Below are 22086 nucleotides of genomic sequence, written 5' to 3' on the forward strand. Positions count from 1 at the left end.
CTGTGCTCAAAGCGGGACGGGTGAGACGATAGAAAATCCAAACTTAATTACGTTCACTGGGCTCTCATGGTCCAGAGTTTATCGGTCCTACAGCCCTGTGCTACACATTGCAATCTACATCCGAGTTTGTTGTATGATGTAAACGTGCACTGCATTCCCCTCCTCATCATGATTTTTGGGTTTACAGAAGTACCAATGTATGTCATATTTAACTCAGTGTCCTATTTTCTCCTTTAACTGACAGATCCGCCCAGACCAAGAATATCGGTCGACTCCAGCGTTACTATTCATGATGCAAACGTTACATTTACTTGCACAAGTGAATGGGAAATCACAGGAATGACTTTCCATCTATACGGGCCCGGTGGATTGAATGACTCGGTGTACCAGCCTCCCACTGCACTGAAGAACTCAGTCACTTTCACCATCAGGAATGTAGACGCTGACAAGAGCGGAAATTACACCTGCGGTTCCGAAGCTGTGGTGAAAGGGAGGCAGCTAAAGTCAATGCGGAGTGAATCTGTACATTTGTCTGTGAGAGGTGAGTAAAATTCACACAATCATGCGGCTAAAATCTCATAATTTGCAGTCTTGGAGTTTGGGCAAAATTGTATCAGTTAAACTTTTGGGCCAATCAACGTCAATCAAATTGAACGACAGATGTCGATCCAATCGTTTCTGCGACATGAATTTCTATCCCAAGTGTTTTGTCAACGTCACTTAAGATAATGTTATTTTTCTTCTGCATTTGATGATGGTTCCCTGACTCTGTTTTTCTATCCACAGACGTAAGCGGATTTGGTGAGTTTTCCATTGTTTTCTCTTTTTGAGGTATCCAGCAGTTTCATTTATATATTCTTAAATTTACTTTATTTAATCACTTAAAATTTCTCCCATTTAATCATGACATCCGGCAGCGTTCGGCATCGAACTTATCCGGCGAAAGCCAAAGCAGTTTGCGGAGCCGCAATAAAGGCGATTGTTTAATGGAGACGCCAACTAGATAAATGCAATGGGGGTTAATGAAATTAACGGTGCAGCCCAGCAGACATAACAAGCAACAGCAGGGAAGTAATCGGACGGACATCTCAGGCATCAGTTCTTCCACAGATGGAGAACCATATGCATTTATGATCACGACAATCCAAGAGAGAGTGCACTTAAGATTCCTCAGGATGTTACTCCGCATCGGGTGTTGGAGTACTGAGGAGAGGCTGCATAGTTTGCGTTTGTTTCCCTCGAGCATAGGATTCCGGGTGCTGACTGAGCTAACAGAATTAAAGGAAGCAAAGAAAGGGTAGATCGCGAGAGACCTGTCGTCATAGCAGAGATGCCTAAAACCAGAAGTCAGTGCTCAAATATTTAGAAAGGATATGACGAAGAATACTTCACCCGCAGAGTGGCTGAAATTTGGAACGTGCTGAATTAGTGACCTTGGCGGAGACTTATGAAGTATTGAGTGGAACACTTGAATCGGCTAAACACAGAAGGCTGCCAACCAAGTGCTGGTAAATAGCGTTAGTATAGACTATAGTTGATCGCCGACATGCAAAGCCAAGCACCTTGATTTTGTGATCTATGTCCGTTACACTAGGGTACTATCAGACCAGTCTTCTCAAGTAAATTCAGCACAACATTCTGGGCAATTTGCAAGTTCTGAACAACCACCCAGAGTAATTAAGGTTGCTTCAGATGACGGTTGAACACAATATTCATCAGTTCGCCCAAGTCAACAATGGGCGGTGAGATCTGGATGTCGTTTCACGGCGGCCACCAGTCGGAAGGAAATGTCCTGGAGCGAAGGTTTTTTTTGTTTGAAACCCTGCTTTAAAATATGGAATAAAGGCAGCAAATAGCGGTTACGCAGATGAGGTCAGGTCGTACCTGTGGGGAAAAGAAAAGAAAAAGTTTCAGACCAATCGCCCTGAAGCTTTGTTTTCTCCGCTCCCAAAGTGGTATTTAAGGCGACAGAACGAATGAAACGAAAGTTCATCAGGTCGATCCCTGGGTTAGAGTTCTGAAGAACGAGTAGGCATTTCGCAGACTGGGGCCTTTGAGTTCACAAGAGCGACAGGTGCCCGCTACAAAACTTTGAAAACACCTACCTCTTTTGATAGGGTCGATATGTACGATAATGTTTCATCTTACTCAAATATTTCAAAATAAACATCGAACAGTTAGGCCTGCGCGGAGTAGAAAGGTATTAATTGGTAGGTTATCCTCCAGGTATACTCATAGTTAAGCCGGAACCCTTCTTCCAGATGTCAAAAACTGTTGAAGATCACAAAACAGCAGAACAGGGAACTACTTTTAAAAGGCTATTAAAAGAGGATAAAACGTCGCAAATGAAAAAACAATGTAAGCACAAACACTATTCGATCATAAAACGCAGCCATGACCGTTCTGTTTGCATAACCTTCCCTTTTGTTGCACCATCGCTATCCTGTCATTAAACACCCAACATTAATGCATTGATGGTGACCAGCGGTCTAGAAATTGTTAGCTTGTTGGCGAGCATTTCTCTTGATATTCACATGCGCGAAGGACTATTGAGGACAGAACTAGGCATATTTGAATATTGAGATGACTTCTAACTTTGGTGCCATTGACGCAGAGCAGGACGAAAACCTTCTGCGCGCATCGTGAATATTTTTACATTTTCGTTCCATCTCGTAGTCTATATCAAAGACCAGGCACTGACATTTGAATCCCCAACACCTTCGTTTGGGATAGTAGCCCACTTCGTTACCTTGGGATCTATTTGTGATTGACCATAGAGTATGAATTCTTGCTGATGACATCAGCCTACACCTGTCAACGTGACAATGTGTTATCCATTATTTCTTTTTTTTAGCTAAATCCTTTCTAACGTGGATTCCAGCTGTCGCTGCATTGAGCCTCATCCTCATAATTGCTCTGCTGGGAATCTCCTGCTGGAGAAAAAGTAGGTGAAAGCTTGTGGTGTGTGTGTGGGGGGGTCGATTTCAAATCAACTGGGAGAACATTTAGCCCACTTCTACCGCTCTAATTACGTGGAAGTACTGGATAATTACTTTCAGGGAACAACTCAGAAATATAATGCATGGAGAGGTAAAATGCATATAGTTGAAATTGAAAAAGATTTTGTGGTTACTCAGGATGAAAAAGAAATGAAGGCTTTGCCTTCGTCTGGATACACAACAGCGGTAATTTTGCAGCGTCGATGAAGAGCGAAAATATCTCAAAGGCCCATGTTTGGATTCCAACTTCTGGTGTTGTTTAAATGGAGTTTGGTTATCTGTATGAGCATGTGGGTTACCTCTGGCTGGTGAGGGTTCCTCCCATATTCCATCTCCGTCCAGTTTGTTGGGAAAATTAGCCTCTTTATTATCCTTGCTTTTTAACTGATTGACAGAACGAAAGAGAGAGTGACGGGAATTTGGCGAGAATAATTTAAAATTGATATTATTGCGAAGGGCCTCTATTCCGTACCAAGAGAAAGTATGGAAAAAATTATGCTGGGTCGATAACTCACCAGGTGTCTTTCGTAACATCGGTTTCCTGGAATAAATAACAATAGCTTGACGAATTAAAGTTGAGTTTTCTATTCTTCCCGACATTGTGTAATATAATTTATAGAACGGTACTCGCTCTTCCGTGCGTTGCAGTTGATTCAAACTGGAAGATGTCTCACCTCCAACAGATCCTCTTTGGATACATCTACACTGAGTCGAGAACGACATATTTTGGAGAAACCGCCTCAGCGCTGGTTCCGTACTTTCCCTTCACCCTTTCGTCATCATTGCGATGATCCAATCTATCAAATATAATGCAGATCGGTTGTTTAATTCCCCACTAAATGCCCAGAAATGCCATACGTTTGCTTCTTAACACCGGCTCACAATTTCTGCACAGTTCAAGATTCACAAGCCCTGGTTTTTCACGACGATGGCCTTTGTCCTAATCATCCTTCATCGACCTTTCCATAGTAATATAAGAAAACATACCTTTATTAGTGTACATCTAAACACACAGTGAAATGCATCTTCTGCGTACAATGTGCTGGGGGCAGCCCTCAAGTGTCGCCACGCTTCCGGCGCCAACATCGCAAGCCCACAACTTCCTGAACTTTGGAATATGGGAGGAAACCGGAGCACCCGGAGGAAACCTGCACAGTCACGGGGAGAACGTAAAATCTTCTTACAGCCAGCGGCCGTAATTGAGCCCTGTCGCTGGCGCTGTAATAGGTTTACGCTAACCTCTGCACTGCCGTGCCTGCCCAACTGATATGTAAACGTTTGCTCCCCTTCCCGTTTGGGTGAAATATCTTTGACCAGAAACAGTAATTTTATTCACATTCCACAGATGCTGCCGGACATGTCGCGTGCTGCTGGCATCTCTTGTTAGTATTTCAGTTCCTGGCATTTACAATGTTTTATTAATCTTCACGCATCGCTGTCATCTTGGTTTGGATTACACTAGGACGAACATTCTTTTGAACACGTTTAGTCTGTGACGGATTTACTTGTGACAGGCGTCAGAAATTCCAGTTGTTCAAAGTTGCTTCCAGCCTTCTGGAGAAAAATCCTTATTTGTTGTGCGTTGAATTTATCTTTCCCTTCTGTGTCTTTCACAGAGAGGAGCAGACGTCATGGCGGAATGGGGTGAGTACCCATTCCCAAAAAAGCGTTCCTAGTTTTTTCTTACTGATTTCTGGGCCTGCATGTTATTCATTTACTCGTTCACAATAACACCCCGTTTTTACTCAACAGTCATACCTTTAATTTCCCCACCATTCGAAAACTGCCTTGAATTTGAATTTATAATTTCATATTTTCCGAATTAATCACATCTGTCTTGTTCGCGACGATGTACTTACATTTCTCTTCTCGCGGTGAACCCAGTCTGCATCTTCCTTGAACATAACACCCCTCTGTATCCTCTCTCTCTATCTGTCTTTGTCGGTCGCTGTCTGTCTCTCTCTCTTCCACGCAGAAGTCCGTTAGTTTGTCGCAAAAGCGCGCCATTTTACATTTTCCCGCTTTCAATGATATCTGGCTTTTTCCACGCCATTCTGGGATCAGCCCAATTTGCAGTCTGAATCCCATCCTGCTTGCAAATTACGCCACACCATCATGTTTACATGTTGCACTGGACCTTGCAAGATTTTGTTTTTAAACTGACAGCAATATTTTGCAGTCTTTGTCACGCAAGGTAATATGACTGAAATATGTTATTTTCAGGGCCACGCATTCTCCTTCTGAAGACCGAGATGAGGGCAACGTCGTATGTATGTTCTGTGCCATGTTTCTTATTCCTTACTATGTTTGGTAGTTTGGTCGTTTTATTTGTCATTTAATAAATCAAGAAGCCCACGCGGTTCACAGAGAAAAGTGCAATTTCTGTTGAATATCACGGGAAGTCATGACTGAACTGAGGTTTCTGGAGCTGGGTGGGTGCTGGGAGCAGAGCTCATAGTCTGAGAATTGTTTATTCGCAACGGGAATACGAAAAAGAAAATCCTGAACCCAGGGCAAAGTGAATCTTTGGAATTCTCTCTCTTTTTTTTGTTTTAAAGACAGTCCGGAGTTATGAGTTGCAGTAACGTATTAAATGATCAGCTTTGATTTTATTGGATGGCGATAATTTGCAAGGTCGTGAATGGTACTCCCTTGTCTCACGGATTTTGTATTATCGCCTTCACATTCTTACCGACGGAACTTAAATTCTGCATTAGTTTAATGGTAAACTTTATTCGGTGGAGCGTAGGAGAGTGGGAGATTTGATAGAGGTTCACAAAATTATGAAGGGTATAGACAGAGTAAATGCGACTGGGCTCTTTACACCTAGATTAGGGGAGATAAGTATGACAGGACGTGGCTTCAGGGTGTAATGGAGAAAGGTTTAAGGGGAACATTAGGGAGAACTTCACTCAGAGAGTGGTGGGAGTGTGGAACGAGCTGCCATCTGACGTGGTAAATGTGGTTTTACGAATAAATTGGATACCTCCATGGATGAGAGAGGTCTGGAAGGTTATAGACTGGGTGCAGGTCAATGAGACTCGCAGAATAAAGTTTCGGCACAGACTAGAAGTGCCGAATGGCCTGTTTTCTGCGCTTTAGTTCTCTATGGTTCCATGGGCATTTTGGGTGAATGGGTGACACATCTGGTGGAGCAGTTTCCTCACATCTGCAGTGAACCGGCTTCAATCCGGATCTCCTGTGCCGCCTTCAACCAAATTGTACGTTTTCTACTTTACCGTGTGGAATTAAAAAGACGTCACTGATGCTTTGTTAATTACTCCTTGTAAATGGCTTGTAGTGTGCCGCTTCTGGAGGCAGGGATTAGGGCGTTTGATGAGAATGTAGCTGGAAGATAGTTCATGGAAAATTAATGAAGGGATATGATACATTGGATGGGCCGAAATGGTCTTCTTCTATCCGTTAATGAAATATGGAAAGATCAGTAATTAACAGAACCAACGAAGTGTCACGACGAAATAAATCGTATCCAGGGAAGATTACGACCATCGCCTTGAAATCCAAAATATGGCACTTTTAACAGTGATACACTTTTTTTCTTATTTCTATCACATAGATGCGGATCTTGTCCTGAAACCAAAACCTAAGAGACGCAAAGTGAGTTGAAAGTGATTCTTCCAAAACAACTCATAAACTTGATGCACGGTCCCAGAGAAAGATGTGCAGAGATAGTGTGTTTACTGTTGGGAAGCAAAATAGATATTTTCTCGCATCAGGAGAAAATGCACGTTCTTTTTAACCTCAATTCTTGGAGGGTGAATTTGTAGCAATACTATGGTGGGGATTTGAGTTAACTGGATATACCTTTGATTTCACGCATTGAACAATTCAACACCTTTGAAGCGATGCTTATGCGGTGATGTGTAATGTTCCGAAACTTACAGACAGAAAATTAGCGTTGGGTATAACAGTTGTCTTGTGGCGGGTTAACACATTCTGTCAGGTGCAGACAATTCTCTTCAGTTATAATTTGACTACGGTTAATTTATGGAAAGTCTGGTGTGCTCGTACATAAAATGGACAACCCATTTTTTTTCCTTGAACAGAAATATTTCCTGTTACAATGTTTACCTGAGTCATCCTTTACCCCGCCTCAAATATTAGATTGTCCTTTATTCTTGAACGTTTAGTGTTGGGGTGTCTGTGGGCACGATATTGACCCGAGTGGACTGGGTTCAGTCAACCGTTGCGACTACGTCCCAGTTGAACGCGAAAGGAGCTAATTCATGATATTAGCTGAAGAAGAACCCTACGCAGGCAGCATGAATTGCCAGCGTTCAAACAGTAGCCTTCATAGAAGTAGAACATAGCTTGTCTATATTATTTTCCTCAGTCGACAGAATGCTCTTCAGAAGTCTACAGATCTGGAGAAAAATTTATAGATCGTTAACCAATTGAACCGATCTCTTCATGTCCAGCAGGAATCCTCCCATATCTACGATGATGATAGAATTGTCTATGCAGCGGTGAAGATCTAAAAGGTTTACAAGTCTTCGGGATCCTGTGTACATCTCACCAGTATAATCGGCGCCTTGCAAAGCAATGGCCGTCGTTATTTTAACCAGCTCTCCATGACACAGAGAAATTTCGTGTTGGTAAAGAGCTTTGGAAGAGGTGAACTAATCAATGCAAATGCTCTTGCACAGTCCTGGTTTGTTGCTTATCGTTGTTTTGTTATATCCACGAAAGTGGACGGCTTTATATATTTGCACAGAACATTTATCGCCAGCCATATATCCAACATGTCACCTCCGGGGAAAACTGCTATTGAGATACATCGGGATTGTCACGCTGTTGTTAGCAAATGCAAATTCACGTTTGCAGGGCAACATTCATTTAAACATAGGTTCTGATGTTTCTTTTTTTTTCTTCTTCTGGCCTCTGTATAACACTTGGGCCATGTTTGTAATCGACGCTGTACAGTTAATCGAGGGCAGAAATATTATCGCGGCCATTGTAAAGGTGTTGGAACATATGACTGTAAATGTTCGAATATTTTTTATTTAAATATCTTATAGATCTATAAATTCTATTAACGAGCGACGGAGCTTCTTTATTTGATAAGTTGCACCATTTGATCGTCAACAGCACTGTAGAGCAGAGTAATGAAAAGCACTATAATGCTGGAGGAACTCTGCAGGCCAGGCAACATCCGTGGAGAACAGCAAGAGGTCGGCGGGTAGGGTCAGGACCTTTCGTCAGGGACCTCGCTACCCGGAGAAGAACTGGGTTCCGACACTCACCTCTTTATATGACTTCCACTTCTCGCTGCAAGAGTCCCGCTTGTCTCTCCAAGTCACAGCCCTCGCTATCTAGAAGGAACCTGGTCAGTCACCTCTTTTCCCGGCTCCCACTTCTCCCAGCGAGAGTATCCCTCATCGGTCCAATTCACGGCCCTCGCTACCTCGAAAAATAGATAAGATCCTACGTGACTTCTCTGAGCCAGCGGACTGGTCCATGTTAGAAAGACTCAGCTGCCAGCCTGGATAAGTACGTCACCACCATCAGGGACTTCATGACCAAGTGTGTTGAGGACTCTGGACCAAAGAAGACAATTAGGGTGTTCATTAACGGAAAACCATTGATGAACATAGAGATCCACTCCCTACTGAAGTCCAGGACTGCAGCATTCCAATCAGGTGACCCCGACCTCACAAGAAATCGAAATACGATCTCTGTAAAGCTATCAGAGATGCCAATAGACAATATCCGTCCTAATTTTCGAGTCTCAGACCAGCCGTCATTTGTGGCAGGGTTTGCATGCCATAATGGGTTACAAACCGAAGTCGGGCAGTATTTTCCACAACAACCCATCCCTTACCGGTGAATTCCTACATTCTGTGCACATTTTTAACAGAACGGCTCTGGTCTGTCACCACCCTCCCCGACAGTCTCTAATGACCATGAACCAATAGTCACCGTTGAGGACGTAAGATCAGTCTACCGAAGAGTGAACCCGCAGAAATCAACTGGCTCTGGGTGTGTCCTCAGATCCTGTGCAGATCAGCGGGTGTGGGCATTTGCAGAATGTTTACACCTCTTGTTGATTCAATCAGAGGTTTCCTACTGTTTTCAGAAGACCACCATATGCCGTCACCAAAGAAAAACAAGGTAACGTACCTTGACAAATACCGCCCGCTGGTTCTGACAACCTCTATCATGATGTGCTTTGAGAGGCTGGTCAAGGCGCGCATTACCAGCCTCCCAGAAGACCTCGAACCACTGCAATTCGCCTACCGTCGAAACAAGAGGACCCCATTTCCCTGACCCTGCACTCAGCTCTGGAACATCGAGACAGTAAAGACACCTTCGTTGGAAGATTGTTCATTGACGAGAGCTCCGCCTTCAACACTATAATTCCAAGCAGACTGGTCCTGGATTCCATGCCGTTTAGAGTGAGAGACGCTGCCTTTAAAACGCGGAAACTGTTTTCGGGTCTGGACAGGTTGCGTACGGGAGGAATGCTTCTCATTAGAACATAGAATATGACAACACAGTGCAGGCCCTTCGGCCCACGATGTTGTGCCGACATTTTATCTTGCTCGAAGGTCTGTCTAATCCCTTCCTACCACGTAGCCCTCCATTTCTCCATCATTCGTGTGGCTATCTAACAGTCTCTTAAATGTTCCTATTGAATCTGGCCCCACACCCTCTGGTGGCAGTGCGTTCCACGCACCCACCACTCTCTGTATAAAAAACTTACTGTTATTGGTATTGGCTTATTATTGTCACTTGTACCCAGGTCCAGTGAAAAGCTTGTCTTACAAACCGATCATACAGGTCAATTCATTACACAGTGCAGTTACATTGAGCAGTGAAGTTACTCCTACATCCCCCTTATATCTTCCTCCAATCACCTTAAAATCATGTCACCTCCTGTTCGCCAGTGTCTCCCTGGGGAAGTGTCTCTGAGTGTCCACTCGATCTTTGCCTCCTATTATCTTGTACACTTCTATCAAATCACCTCTCATCCTCCTTCTCTCCAAATAGAAAAACCCTAACTCACTCAACCTATCCTCATGAGACATGCTCTCCAATACAGGCAGCATCCTGGTGAATCTCCTCTGCGCACTCTCTAAATCTTCCACACCCTTCCAATAATGAGGCGACCAGAACTGAACACAATACTATAAGTGTGGTCTGACCAGAGTTCGATAGAGCTGCGAAAAATAACTTCGCGGCTCTTGAACGCAATACCACGACTAATGAAGTCCAACACACCATACGCCTTCTTAAGAACCTTATCGACCTGCGCAGTAACCTTGAGGGATTAGGTTGATACACTGAAAAACAAGCGTCTTAAAATAATTTTCGAACAGTTAGAATTGCGCTGAGGACAAAAACATTCTGCCTTATATAGTTTCTACTCCATATAGTCACTTAGTTCGCCCTGAACACGGCCAGTGGCAATTCCATTTCAACCTCACAAAGCAGCATAACAGATAACTCTTTGTGAAATGCTACTGAACGCCGTTGAAACGTCGCAGGTATAATAACACAAGTGGAGTACTGCGAATAATGTGAAAAACAAGGTCACATGACGTTACCCAAGTATAGTGCGTCCTTCACAATAGTCATGCGCAGAGATGATCTCTGTGCTCTGTATCTAACGTTCACACAACCCTTACCCTTCATGCCTGTTTGCACGTGCGCACTCTGTCCTCTCAATTTTTAAATTTAAAAGAAAAACAGCAGTGACCTTTAAATTGACACAACCTTTTCCTTTTGTTTGAGTCACCGCTGTCTCTTGTGTTCGATATTGGGATATTGGATGCAGAACTGTTAACTCAAGAATTAGTCGTTGATGGAGAAAAGTGTATCAGCTTATTAGCTTGTTGGAGAACAGTTTCGTTGATATCCGCACTTACGATCGTCTACTGTGGGCAGTGCTACACATATTTTAATGTTCCTGCCATGAATTCTTATCTTCTGACATTGACACAGAAAAGGGAGCCGGAAGAAACGAACGTAAGGTTGTTTTTTACACAATAGATATTTCAGGATTTTGTTTCCATTTTGCAATGAATGTGAGAAGCCCACCACTGAATGGGTGAGATTACCCACAATATTTTGGACTGGGACTGTTGTTGATATTGTTACTTCTGGCCCAATTTAACTTATCGTTTCCCACGGGGTCTGAATACTTCCTGATATCACTTGAGTACATTCGCTCACATGGCAATATTTTTCTATTCTTTCTCTTTGTAGCTAAACCCATTCGGGCCTGGGTCCTGGCCTTAGCTGTCTTAGCTCTGATCGTAATGACTGGTGGGTTGGGCGTCTACTGCTGGAAAAAGATGTAGGTTACCCCATGAGCGTTTGGCGTGGGAGAAGGGGACAGATACAATACCACACATTGAAGTTGAAAAAAAAACAGAAACTTCCCATTCGACCGGATATACTCTGGCGGTAGTTGTGCAATGGTGTAAAGAGAGTGGATGTGTCAATACTACTCATGAAATAAAAGATCAAAATTTAGTCCTGGACAAAATAAACAGTGACACATCTTGCAGAATTAAATATCACAGTTCTTGGTTCAGTTTCGACATCGGGTGTTTATTACGTGGAGATTGCATGTTGTTCTTTTGGCCAGGTCCGTTTTCGAGGTTGGTCCGGTTTCCTTCCACATTCCAAAGACGGGGAGTTTGTCAGGTTCATCGACCATTCTGAATTGTCCATGGAACACGGATTGTTGGTGAAATCTCGAAGAGATTTGATGGGCCTATGGGGAGAGTACTTCAGGATTGGTATTAATCAGTGCTTAATGGTCGTAATGGACTCGGTAGGCTGAATGGCTTCTGTTATTTGACGGAAGAGGCAACGGAGAACTGACTGTGGGTAAATAACCTACAGGTACCCTTGGGCATGAACCCATGAATCAACAATAAAACAGCTGAATGAGTTAATGTGATTTTATTTTCATTTTGTACCGGCTATGTGCGCCAATTTCACTTGATCGCTATGAACTCACTCAAATATAAGCAGCGCTTGATCCAACCTGGAAGGCTTCTCACTTCCATGTGTTTCTATTCCGTCCAATCAACACACAGATTTTCATTTCTGGCTCGGAGCTAATTTTCTGCTTTACCTCGCCTCCTCGTTATCATCAATATCAATTAATCTATCAAACGTAAAATGTGCAAACATTCGAAACTTTTACTTCCTGCGAACCAGCCCACTGATTTATTCATTATCTACTCCCGTTGTCATTGCACACGCCAGCTCTTCGTGTTCCGGCTATTCCCTTGAATATCCCTGGCTTCAGATACCCAATGACTCACTGTACTGCTGTTCACTTCCCCGTACTCATCCTCCGTGCGCTCCTTCAATACTTCGCACATTGCTCAAATTTATGCACTCTCCTTTGCCTTTTACAATTCTTTGCCCATCTTCCCTGCAAATGACAGGTTTTTTCCCCTTATTCCCAGCTAGAAGTATGAATCATCCACCTGAATTGTTAACTGACATGCCGGATGCTTCCAGGTTCTTCTATTCTTATTTCAGTTTGCGGCATCTAAAATGATTCATTTACCTTTCCCCACCGCCTCACCAACCAGCGGGTTAAACTGTCTATGCTTTTTGTTTTCTCAACAATTTCGGTTTTGCGATGGATTTACTTGTTTTCAAGGGCAGAAATTCCAGCTGCTCAAAGGAGCTTCCTGATTTCCACAGAATTGATATGCTTCAAATTTCTGTTTTACCCTTGTGTCGTTCCCAGGAATTTTCAGTAGCCGTGGAGAAATGAGGTGAGTACATATTTTCAGCAAACTGGATACAAATAATACCCTTTCTTGTTTACGAAACAGCGTGTTGCACCTGCATGTTCACGTTCAATAGTTCGATTGTAAAGATAGTATATCAGTGCATTCTATCAGTGTTTTTAAATCTATCACCTCCGTCGTGTTGAATGGCTTCCTGTTTGTATGTATAGTCTCAACTATTCTGCTTTGATCACATGTGTCATGATCTCGGCAGTTCGCTCACATCTCCCATGTCGCATTGCACCCAGCTGACATGCTCCTGAAATGTAACATCCCCTGTTAACATAGAACATAGAGCATTACAGTATAGTACAGGCTCTTCGGCCCACGATGTTGTGCCGACATTTTATCTTGCTTATATATGAAACCCTTCCCTCCCATATAGCTTCCTATTTTTCAATCATTCATGTGTCTATCTAAGAGGCTCTTAAATGTCTCTAATGTATCTGCCCCAACAACCTCTGCCGTAAGTGCGCTCCACGCACCCAACATTTTCGCCCTGGGAAAAAATACCTGACTGTCCACTCAATCTATGCCTCTTGTACACCTCTATTAAGTCACCTCTCATCCTGCTTCTCTCCAAAGAGAAAAGCCCCAGCTCACTCAACCTATGCTCATAAGACATGCTGTCCAATCCAGGCAGCATCCTTGGTAGATATTCTCTGCACCCTCTCTAAAGCTTCCACGTCCTTCCTATATGAGGCGACCAGAACCTTACACAATACTCCATTAGTGGTCTAACCAGAGTCCTGTCGAGATGCAACATCACCTCACGGCTATTTAACTCAATACCTCGACTAATGCAGGTCAATACTCCTTACGCCTTCTTAACTACCCTGTCGACCTATTCGGCAACCTTGAGGGATCTATGGGCGTGGATCCCAAGATCATTCTGTTCCTCCACACTGCTAAGAGTCCTGCCATTAACCTTGAATTCCGCCTTAAAATTCGATCTCCCGAAGTGTATCTCTTCACATTTTTGCCGGGTTGAACTCCATCTGCTACTTCTCAGTCCAGGTACGGATTCTATCAATATCCTGATGTTATCTACAGCAGCCTTGTATACTATCCACAACACCACCATCCATTGCTTCATCAGCAAACTTACTAACTAACCCTTCCTCATCCTCATCCAAGTCATGTATAAAAATCACAAAGAGCAGGGGTCCCAGAACAGATCCCTGTGGACACCATTGTTCACCGACCTCCAGGCATAAAACGCTCCATCTACCACCACCATCTGTCTTCTATGAGCGAGCCAATTCTGAATCCACAGAGACAGGTTGCTCTGGATCCCATGTCTCCTGACCTTCTGAATCATCCTTCCATGAGGAACCTTATCAAACACCTTACTAAAATCCATGTATACCAATTCCACTGTTCTACCTTCATCAGTGTGCTTTGTCACTTCCTCAAAAATTCAATCAGGCTCGTGAGTCACCACCTGACCCTCACAAAGCCATGCTGACCCTTCCTAATAAGCCTATGCTTCTCCAAATACCCATAAAACCTGTCTCTAAGAATCTTTTCCGGTAATTCGCCCACCACTGAAATAAGACCCACTGTCTGTAATTCCAGTGTTATCCCTACTCCCTTCATTAAACCAAGGAACTGAATTTGCCACCCTCCAATCTGGCACTATTCCTGTTATAGTGAGAACGCAAAGATGAACGCAGCAATCTCATCCCTCGCTTCCCGTAATAACCTTGGATATATCCCGTCCGGCCCCCGTGATTGATCTTTCCTAATGTTTTTCAAAAGTTCCCTCGCATCGTCTTACCTCAAGTCGACATGTCCTGGAATATCAGCCTGTTTTCCGCCATCCGCATGGTCTCAAGGTATCTCTCACGGAGGGTTTCGTCTTCGGGCTTTCCTTGATCCTAGGGGCCAAGCACTTCTGATGCCCCCTTCTCGCTCTCTGATGTCGATTCTTAAGCTCACTCTTGGCTACCTTGGAATTCTCCAGAGACCTGTCTGATCCATGCTTTCTAAACCTCGGGTAAGCTTCTTTCTTCCTCTTGACAAGACGTTCTACATCTCGCGTCAACCACGGTTCCTTCACTCCACCATCCTTACCTGCCTCAATGAGACAAACCTATCCAGAACCCCATGCAAGTATTCCTTAAACAACCTCAACATTTCTGCTGAGCACTTCCCCAAGAATGTCTGTTCCCAGTTTACGCTTCCAAGTTCCTCCTGGTGGCATCATTATTCCCCCTTCTCCAGTTAAATACTTTCCCATATCGTCTGCTCCTTTCCCTCTCCAAGGCTATGGTAAATGTCAAGGAGTTCTCTATATATTGCGCAGAATGCTTGTCTGTGATCCACTTCCCCCAAACCTCAATATGTCAGCTTCTGATTTGTAAATTACAATGATGCAATTACTGAATTTGTTGTTTCAAGGCGAACGCCCCCCCCCCCTCAATACCCAGTATATTACAACGTCGTTCGTAAGTTCCCTGTTGTCTGACTGCATCTAAAACTACTCCTGTGCACAAAGTCCTTTCCTTGCCATGTAATAAATCAGAACGGCCACATTGCTGTCATTAGGGTCTCCGCAATTCTTTGAAGTGTGCACGTTGTTTTGTGAATCTGCTGTGAATCAGATACAACATCAATATATCAAATGTTGTCTGTGTTCTACGGGAATTTAATTGATTCTTGAGGGGTTAATGTTTGTTGAATTAACGATTCAGTGATCCTTGAATTATGAAGGCGGAACGAAGATTAGTTGAAATGCAGAAAATACACAGTAAGCCGAGAAACGTTTGCAGACAAGTCATCAGAGTCAACGTTTCATGTCCAATGCAAAGAAGACAGCATGCGGGAAAACTGAGAGCAGGTCCGATAACATCCCCGGAAATGTGCCCCATCTGACATCTTGACTCCTTTTCTCTCTCCTCCGATTCTGCCCAATTTTCTGCGTTTGCAGAACTTTCGTCTTTCGTTTCAAAGTTCCGTTGTTCTTGTGTATTTTTATTTTGACCTCTCTATTTCGCATTCATAGATGCTAACTTAAATCTCGCCTTTTTCTGAGACAACTGGGATTTTTAAAACATTTTACATTGTTACAATGGGCAGACATTTCATTTATTCGAAGAAGCTTCCGGTTCTATGAAATCCTTGCATGCCACTTTTATTTAACATTTCTAATTTATGCGACGTTAAAATGTAACGACATATGCCGCGGAGAAATGAGGTGAGAACGTAACTTCAGTGGAAACGCAGGAGATCACACTCACGTCATAACTATCCTTGCCTTCTGAATGTATTCTGTCATTTTCCTTCCAGAAACAGCTTGAAACATTTGAGAGACCGCATACGTCCACCAATCGTTTACAGATCCAACGTTTGATAGGGTAATTTGCAACAAATGACGTCACTCTTTCGGTCTCTCTCTATATCTCTTTCTTTCCCTCTCTGTCTCTCTCTCTCCTCTCTCTCTTTCTCAATGTCTCTTTCTCTGTCTCTTTGTCTATTTTGTTTCTTTCCTTCCGATTATTGGACTACAATTCCTTCAGGTACAGAGAATTACGTCACTGGATATGGCAGATGATCTGATTAAATGGCGAAGCAGTCTCAATGGGCCAGAGGGCTTATTCCTGCTCCTATTTCATATGTTCTTATGAAAGCCTCTGGCTCACGTAGTGCCCGACAGTGTCTTCAGACGGTGAGCAGATCTGCTGACATTACAGACATTTTTAATATTTACCATCTTCATTCTGAGGCTCCCACCTGCTTTAAGAAGACCGCTATCTATCATCAGGGAACCTCAGAAAAATAATGAAACCTGCCTTAACAGCTATCGCCTGGTGTCTCCGACATCCAGAACCATGAAGTTGGTCATGATCCACATCATCTCCTGACTCCAATACAACCCCGACCCACTGCATTCCGCCTACCGACGAAACAGGTCCACGGCGTACGACAACTCCCTGCCCTACACTAATCTCTGGAGCATCTGGAAGATACATACACGTGCGTTAGACTATTCTTCGTTCACCATAGCTCCACCTTCAAAGCCTATCATTCGGAGCAAACTCATCTCCAATTTCTTAGATGTGGGTATCAACACCTCCATTTGCAGCTGGATCCTTGACGTCCTGACCAACAGACCTCAATGAGTAAGGCGAGGAAGCAACACCTCAGCTCCGATTATCCTCAACGTTGGTGCACCACAATGCTGCGTTCCCAGCCACCGTATTTACTTCCTATACAGTCACGACTGCGTGGACATATTCTCCTCCAACTCCATCCATTAGTTTGCAGATGACACCATCTGGGTGGATCGTATCTCAAATAAATATAAGTCGGAGTACAGAAAGAAAATAGAGAGCCTGGTGGATTGATGTCATGACAGTAACCTTTCCCTCAATTTCAGTAAAAGTAACGAGCTGGTCAATGACTTCAGTAAGGGGAGAGTTCACACGTTCCTGTTTACATAGTTTACATAAACGACGCTGAAGTCGAGAGGAAGAAGATCTTCAAGTTCCAAGGAGTGAACATCTCCAATGCCGTGTCCTGGTCCAACCACAAGGACGCCACGGCAAAGAAAGCGCGCGAGCTGCTCTGTTTCTTCAGGAGGCTAAATAAATTTGGCATGTCCCCTTTGACTCTCTCCAATTTTTTATCGATGAACCAAAGAAAGCATCCTATCTGAAAGCTTCCCGACTTGGTTCGGCAATTGGTCAGCTCATGACCGTTGGAAACTTCAGAGATTTGGGGTCACAGCTCAGCACATCAAGGGAACCAGCCTGCCCTCCATGGACTCTGTCAACATCTCTCGCTGCCTCGGTAAGGCAGCCAGCATAATCAAAAGTCCGACCCACCCCGGACGTTCTCTCTTCTTCCCCCCTCCAGTCCGGCAGAAGATACAAAAGCATGAAAGAACATACCACCAAGCTCATGAGCTGCGTCTAACCTGCTGTTATAGGACTGTTGAACGGGTCGCTCGTGCAATCTACCTCATTAAGGCCTTGAACCTTCTTTACTGCCTGCACTGCTCTTTCTCTGGAACTGTAACACTTTATTCTGCATTCTGCTATTGTGTTACCTTGTACTACCTGAATGCACTGAATTCATGAAATTATCTGTATGGTTGGCATGCAAAACAAAGTTTCTCATGTACCTCTGTAAAAATGCCAATAATAAAATAATTTACTAATTTACCATATCCATTTACTGTTTGACTATCCATACTTCTGTCGAAATGCATGATAAACTTTGTAACAGTACCTTCCTCCATTCCATCCACTGGCAGCTCTTTCCAAATATTGACCACCCTCAGAGTGAAAAAACGCACATCTCATATCTCCTCTAAGTATCTGCCTCTGACCTTAAACCCTTCCTTTCTAGTCTTAGACTCCCCTGTCCTGGAAAAAAATTCTGACTCTGTCATATTTATGTCTCTCATAATTTAAAGACTATTTATGAGGTCACTCTTCCGCCTCCTATGCTCCAGTAAAGATAATCCCACCTTATCCACTCCTTCTCGTAACTACAACTCTTCATTCCCGACAACGTCCTGGTGAATCGTATCTGCACGCTGTCTATTGCTATCTTATTCTATCTGTGGTATGGCGAAGAGTATTGTCCACAACAATCGAAGTACTGTCTGAAGAACATTTTCTCCAACGACAACCTGACGTCGAATATTATACTCAAGGCCTCATCCCATGAAGGCAAGAAAGATAAAAGGATTTTCAGGGTCCTATTTAGCTCTGCCCTCTATTTTACGGAGCTTTGAACATGCACACCGTGGTCATTCTGGACATCACCACTTCTCAGGTCCTTGTATATACTGGACAAGAATTTGACCTCCTAAAGTGCATTGCCTCAACTTGTCTGCATTTCAATCTACCTGCCACCGTACTGCCCAACTTTCTAGCGGGGTAATGTCCAGCTGTATCTTTGAACGATCTTCTTCGCGATCAGAGACTCCATCAATGTTCATGTGGTCTGCAGTCTCCCAAATCATCCCTGCTTCATTATCAGCCCACTTGCCGATATGCAGTGTATTACAAATAACAAAACGTGGCTGCAACAATCCCTGTGGAACATCACGATATAGATTTCCAATAGATCCCCTTGACTACCAACTCCTGCCTTCTGTCACCCAGCCAAACTTGGATCCATTTTACCACCACAGTCAAGCGCATTTTGCAATGAGGAAATTTGCTTATAAATAGCAGTATTAGGAAGACTGTTCGCGGAACATAAGTGATGCAGAATTTCTCCTCCTGCAGTGTGTCTGGAATGGACGAAGACACATAGACCTTTGTCGGCCCCCTTTGTAAAGTTTTTCTGTCACTGTGACGCAGTGTTTGGCGCTCTACCTCAGAACTCCAATAAGCTCGTTACCATTCCGACTTCTGCTGCTCTCTGTGTGGTGTTTGTGTATTCTCGGTGTGAATGCTTGTGTTTCTCTAGACGTTTCAATTTCCTCCCGATATCCCAAATGTGTGTCCCCTAGCACTTGAATTCCCTCCCAGATTGGTCAACAGAAATGCGCATTCTAATCTCAATCCATTCAAGAGAAGGTTCTGCTCAAGAGGGATTTGTAGTAAAATGGGTAACCATAAAATCAATAACATGAGGCCAAATTGACTGTGTCACAGCGTGTTCCCAGATTTCTCCAAACTCCTTAGTTAGTGATCCTTTTCTAGTGTTCACAGAATAACCTGCTGGTGCTCACACCCGCCACCGATACTGAATTTCAAGTTACTAAAACCTCAGTCATGCAGCATGGATGGCGGAGTCACGTCACATCTCACCCTCCCCTTCTACAATCGTTGTCTTATCACTTCTTGGTAAGAACAGCAGTCTCAGTTGCTCTTCCGCACAGTCTAAAGTGGTGTTCAAGCAGCACACAGGGGACAATGAATATCGCCGCTTTGATTCTCCTTGTTGGTGAGTCGTAAAACAATTCTATATTCAAATGGATGTATTCAGTTCCTGCACCTCACAGTGCTCATTAGCGTGCGTAAGACTAAATCCTCAGTGTGATCTGTCAAAGTTCATTGTAAACCGCCAAACAATAGATTTGATAGGCAAGGTTTCGGTGCAGATTTATGAAAATGTGCTTTTGCTGTTTCGTCAAGCGGTATTTTAAAGCTGTCGAAGGATGTTCGGCAAGAAAGAAATATTTAGTTACTTTAGTTAAAGCTTCCATTTGTTAAACATGTGGTGGTTTTTAACATTTTAGTTACTCATCTGAATGTAAAGTGCGACCTTCAAATATAACCCAAAATGCTGAGAAATCGCTTGGGCCAAATCAAAGTAAATATTTATTTTCGGGTGTTCATAACACGCTATTAAAATTTTACCTCTTTACAATGTTTTGCATTGTGCATTCTGATGACAGAAAATGTACATGTACAAAGCTCACACCACAGAGCAGTGAGGGGAGAAAATGTTTCCCACAGTCAGTGTATAGCTTACGTCTATTTTTAGCTGTTTGGTTCTGTGTGAATTCGTGGCTCTGGGGACAAGTTCCTTTTTCTCTGAATTAACGATTCTCTGTCAAAACCGCACCCATCCGTAATGAAACTTCGGTGCTCGTACATAACTAAAGAGCTTCCTTTCTTTTTGTTTTCTTTCTTATTTTCTGAATGTTGTTCCACTTAAACTGAAATTTATCGTTATGGACGTGAAAGCGCGGAAACAAAGCCTGGACCACGAAACTTTTCTGGTTAAAAAAAAATCAGGCAACGCTGAGTTTAGGGGAGTATTTTAAAACCACTTACTCATTTTGTCCGCTGCAGCTGAGCATATCACTGAGATAGATGTGCACAGTGCACAGAGACTGATCGCCTTTAGGAAACGGAGTGAAATACTTGCCATACATTTTCATTATTCTTTAACACAAATATTTTGCAGACGTAATCCCCGTCATTATTGCTATATTCGCGAGAAACCCGATTTTTCTTCGTGACTAAAAACAAGGTGGACTTCTGTAACCGTGCAGAAGGTCAGAAAAAAAAAGATGCAACCAATCGGCTGCCCATGGCCCTGCCGTGACGGTTTTGCGCATGTGAGAAATTGACTTATTCTGTTTTTGAATAAATTTCCACAGCTGTTTTTGGCATTAGGCACATTGACCTTCTCCAAATGCTTAGACCGTTTTGTCTTCTGTACTTAACAGCATGATTAGCTACTTAATTCAATTCGTAACTGAATCCAGCACGGCACGGTGCAAATCCGAAGAGGGAAGGGTGGGAATGCCGAACAGTTTCACGGCGATTGAGACCAGGGTTCACTTCTGTCCTCTGGTTTGAAGTCTCTCTCTCTCTCTCTCTCTCTCTCTCTCTCTCTCTCTCAATCGCTGTGTATCTCTCTCTCTCTCTCTCTCTCTTTCTCTGAAAAATCATGGTGTATTAGAAGTAAAGAGCATGCGCCGTCACAGAGCTGTCAATTTGTTTAAGGAACCAAATATCAGAACTCCACCTTCGTCAGAAACTGCAGTTGGACATTGGGCAGTAGCGTAGGACAAGGTTACAACCTCTGCTCGTTTTTTTTTTAAACAGAGCTGGAGGAATATTGGGTGGGCTAAGCAATGGTCAATACAGGTTGTGAATATTGGACCTTGGTTGTTTCGTCTGAGATAGATCATTTTATTAAGAACAAAGTCCTGCTTTCTTTGAATAAGCTCCTCTCACGCAAAAGAGATCCTTTTCTTTTTGACAGTTCTGTTTCAACCTTGGAGTCCGACGTGATCGGTTTTCTTTATATTTTCACAATCTTTGTTCTTTGTTCCACATCGTTAATGTTATTCATTCTCACCTTAAATCGGCGCTTGTGATATTCCCAAAGCTAAACCATTACACTGAAAATGTTCAGGCATTGTTGTCTTCTGGGAACGTAAGTCCACTTATGTTGCTTTCTTGAGCTGAACAGGACACTGAGATGGAAGTGGGAGGAGACGTCTGTCCTACATGAAACACGCTACCACTTCTGCTCTTCATTAAGCTCTTTAACGCAAGTTTTCCAGATGCATTACACGCGGTAACGGCCCCTTTCATTCCACGACAGAAAACTAACACAACAATTCATATTCTGAGGGTAGCAACAGGTGCATTTCTCGAAATGTGCGGGAATCGAAAGGTAAGTGCAACGGGTACTCCTCCATTTGCCTGTCACAGACAGATTTCCAAGGGCACGAAATGGACTCTGAATACACTTCCACGCATTTTTATGACCAATTGCGCAGTTAGGTAATTGCCATTCCGACCAGAATCCTTAACCCTCAGGATCAGTGCAACACATTTCTCTGCGGCCAGAAATATTCGAGTCCTTGGGATGTTGGT

This window comes from Pristis pectinata, chromosome 41 (assembly GCF_009764475.1).
Source record: "Pristis pectinata isolate sPriPec2 chromosome 41, sPriPec2.1.pri, whole genome shotgun sequence".
Taxonomy (NCBI): domain Eukaryota; kingdom Metazoa; phylum Chordata; class Chondrichthyes; order Rhinopristiformes; family Pristidae; genus Pristis; species Pristis pectinata.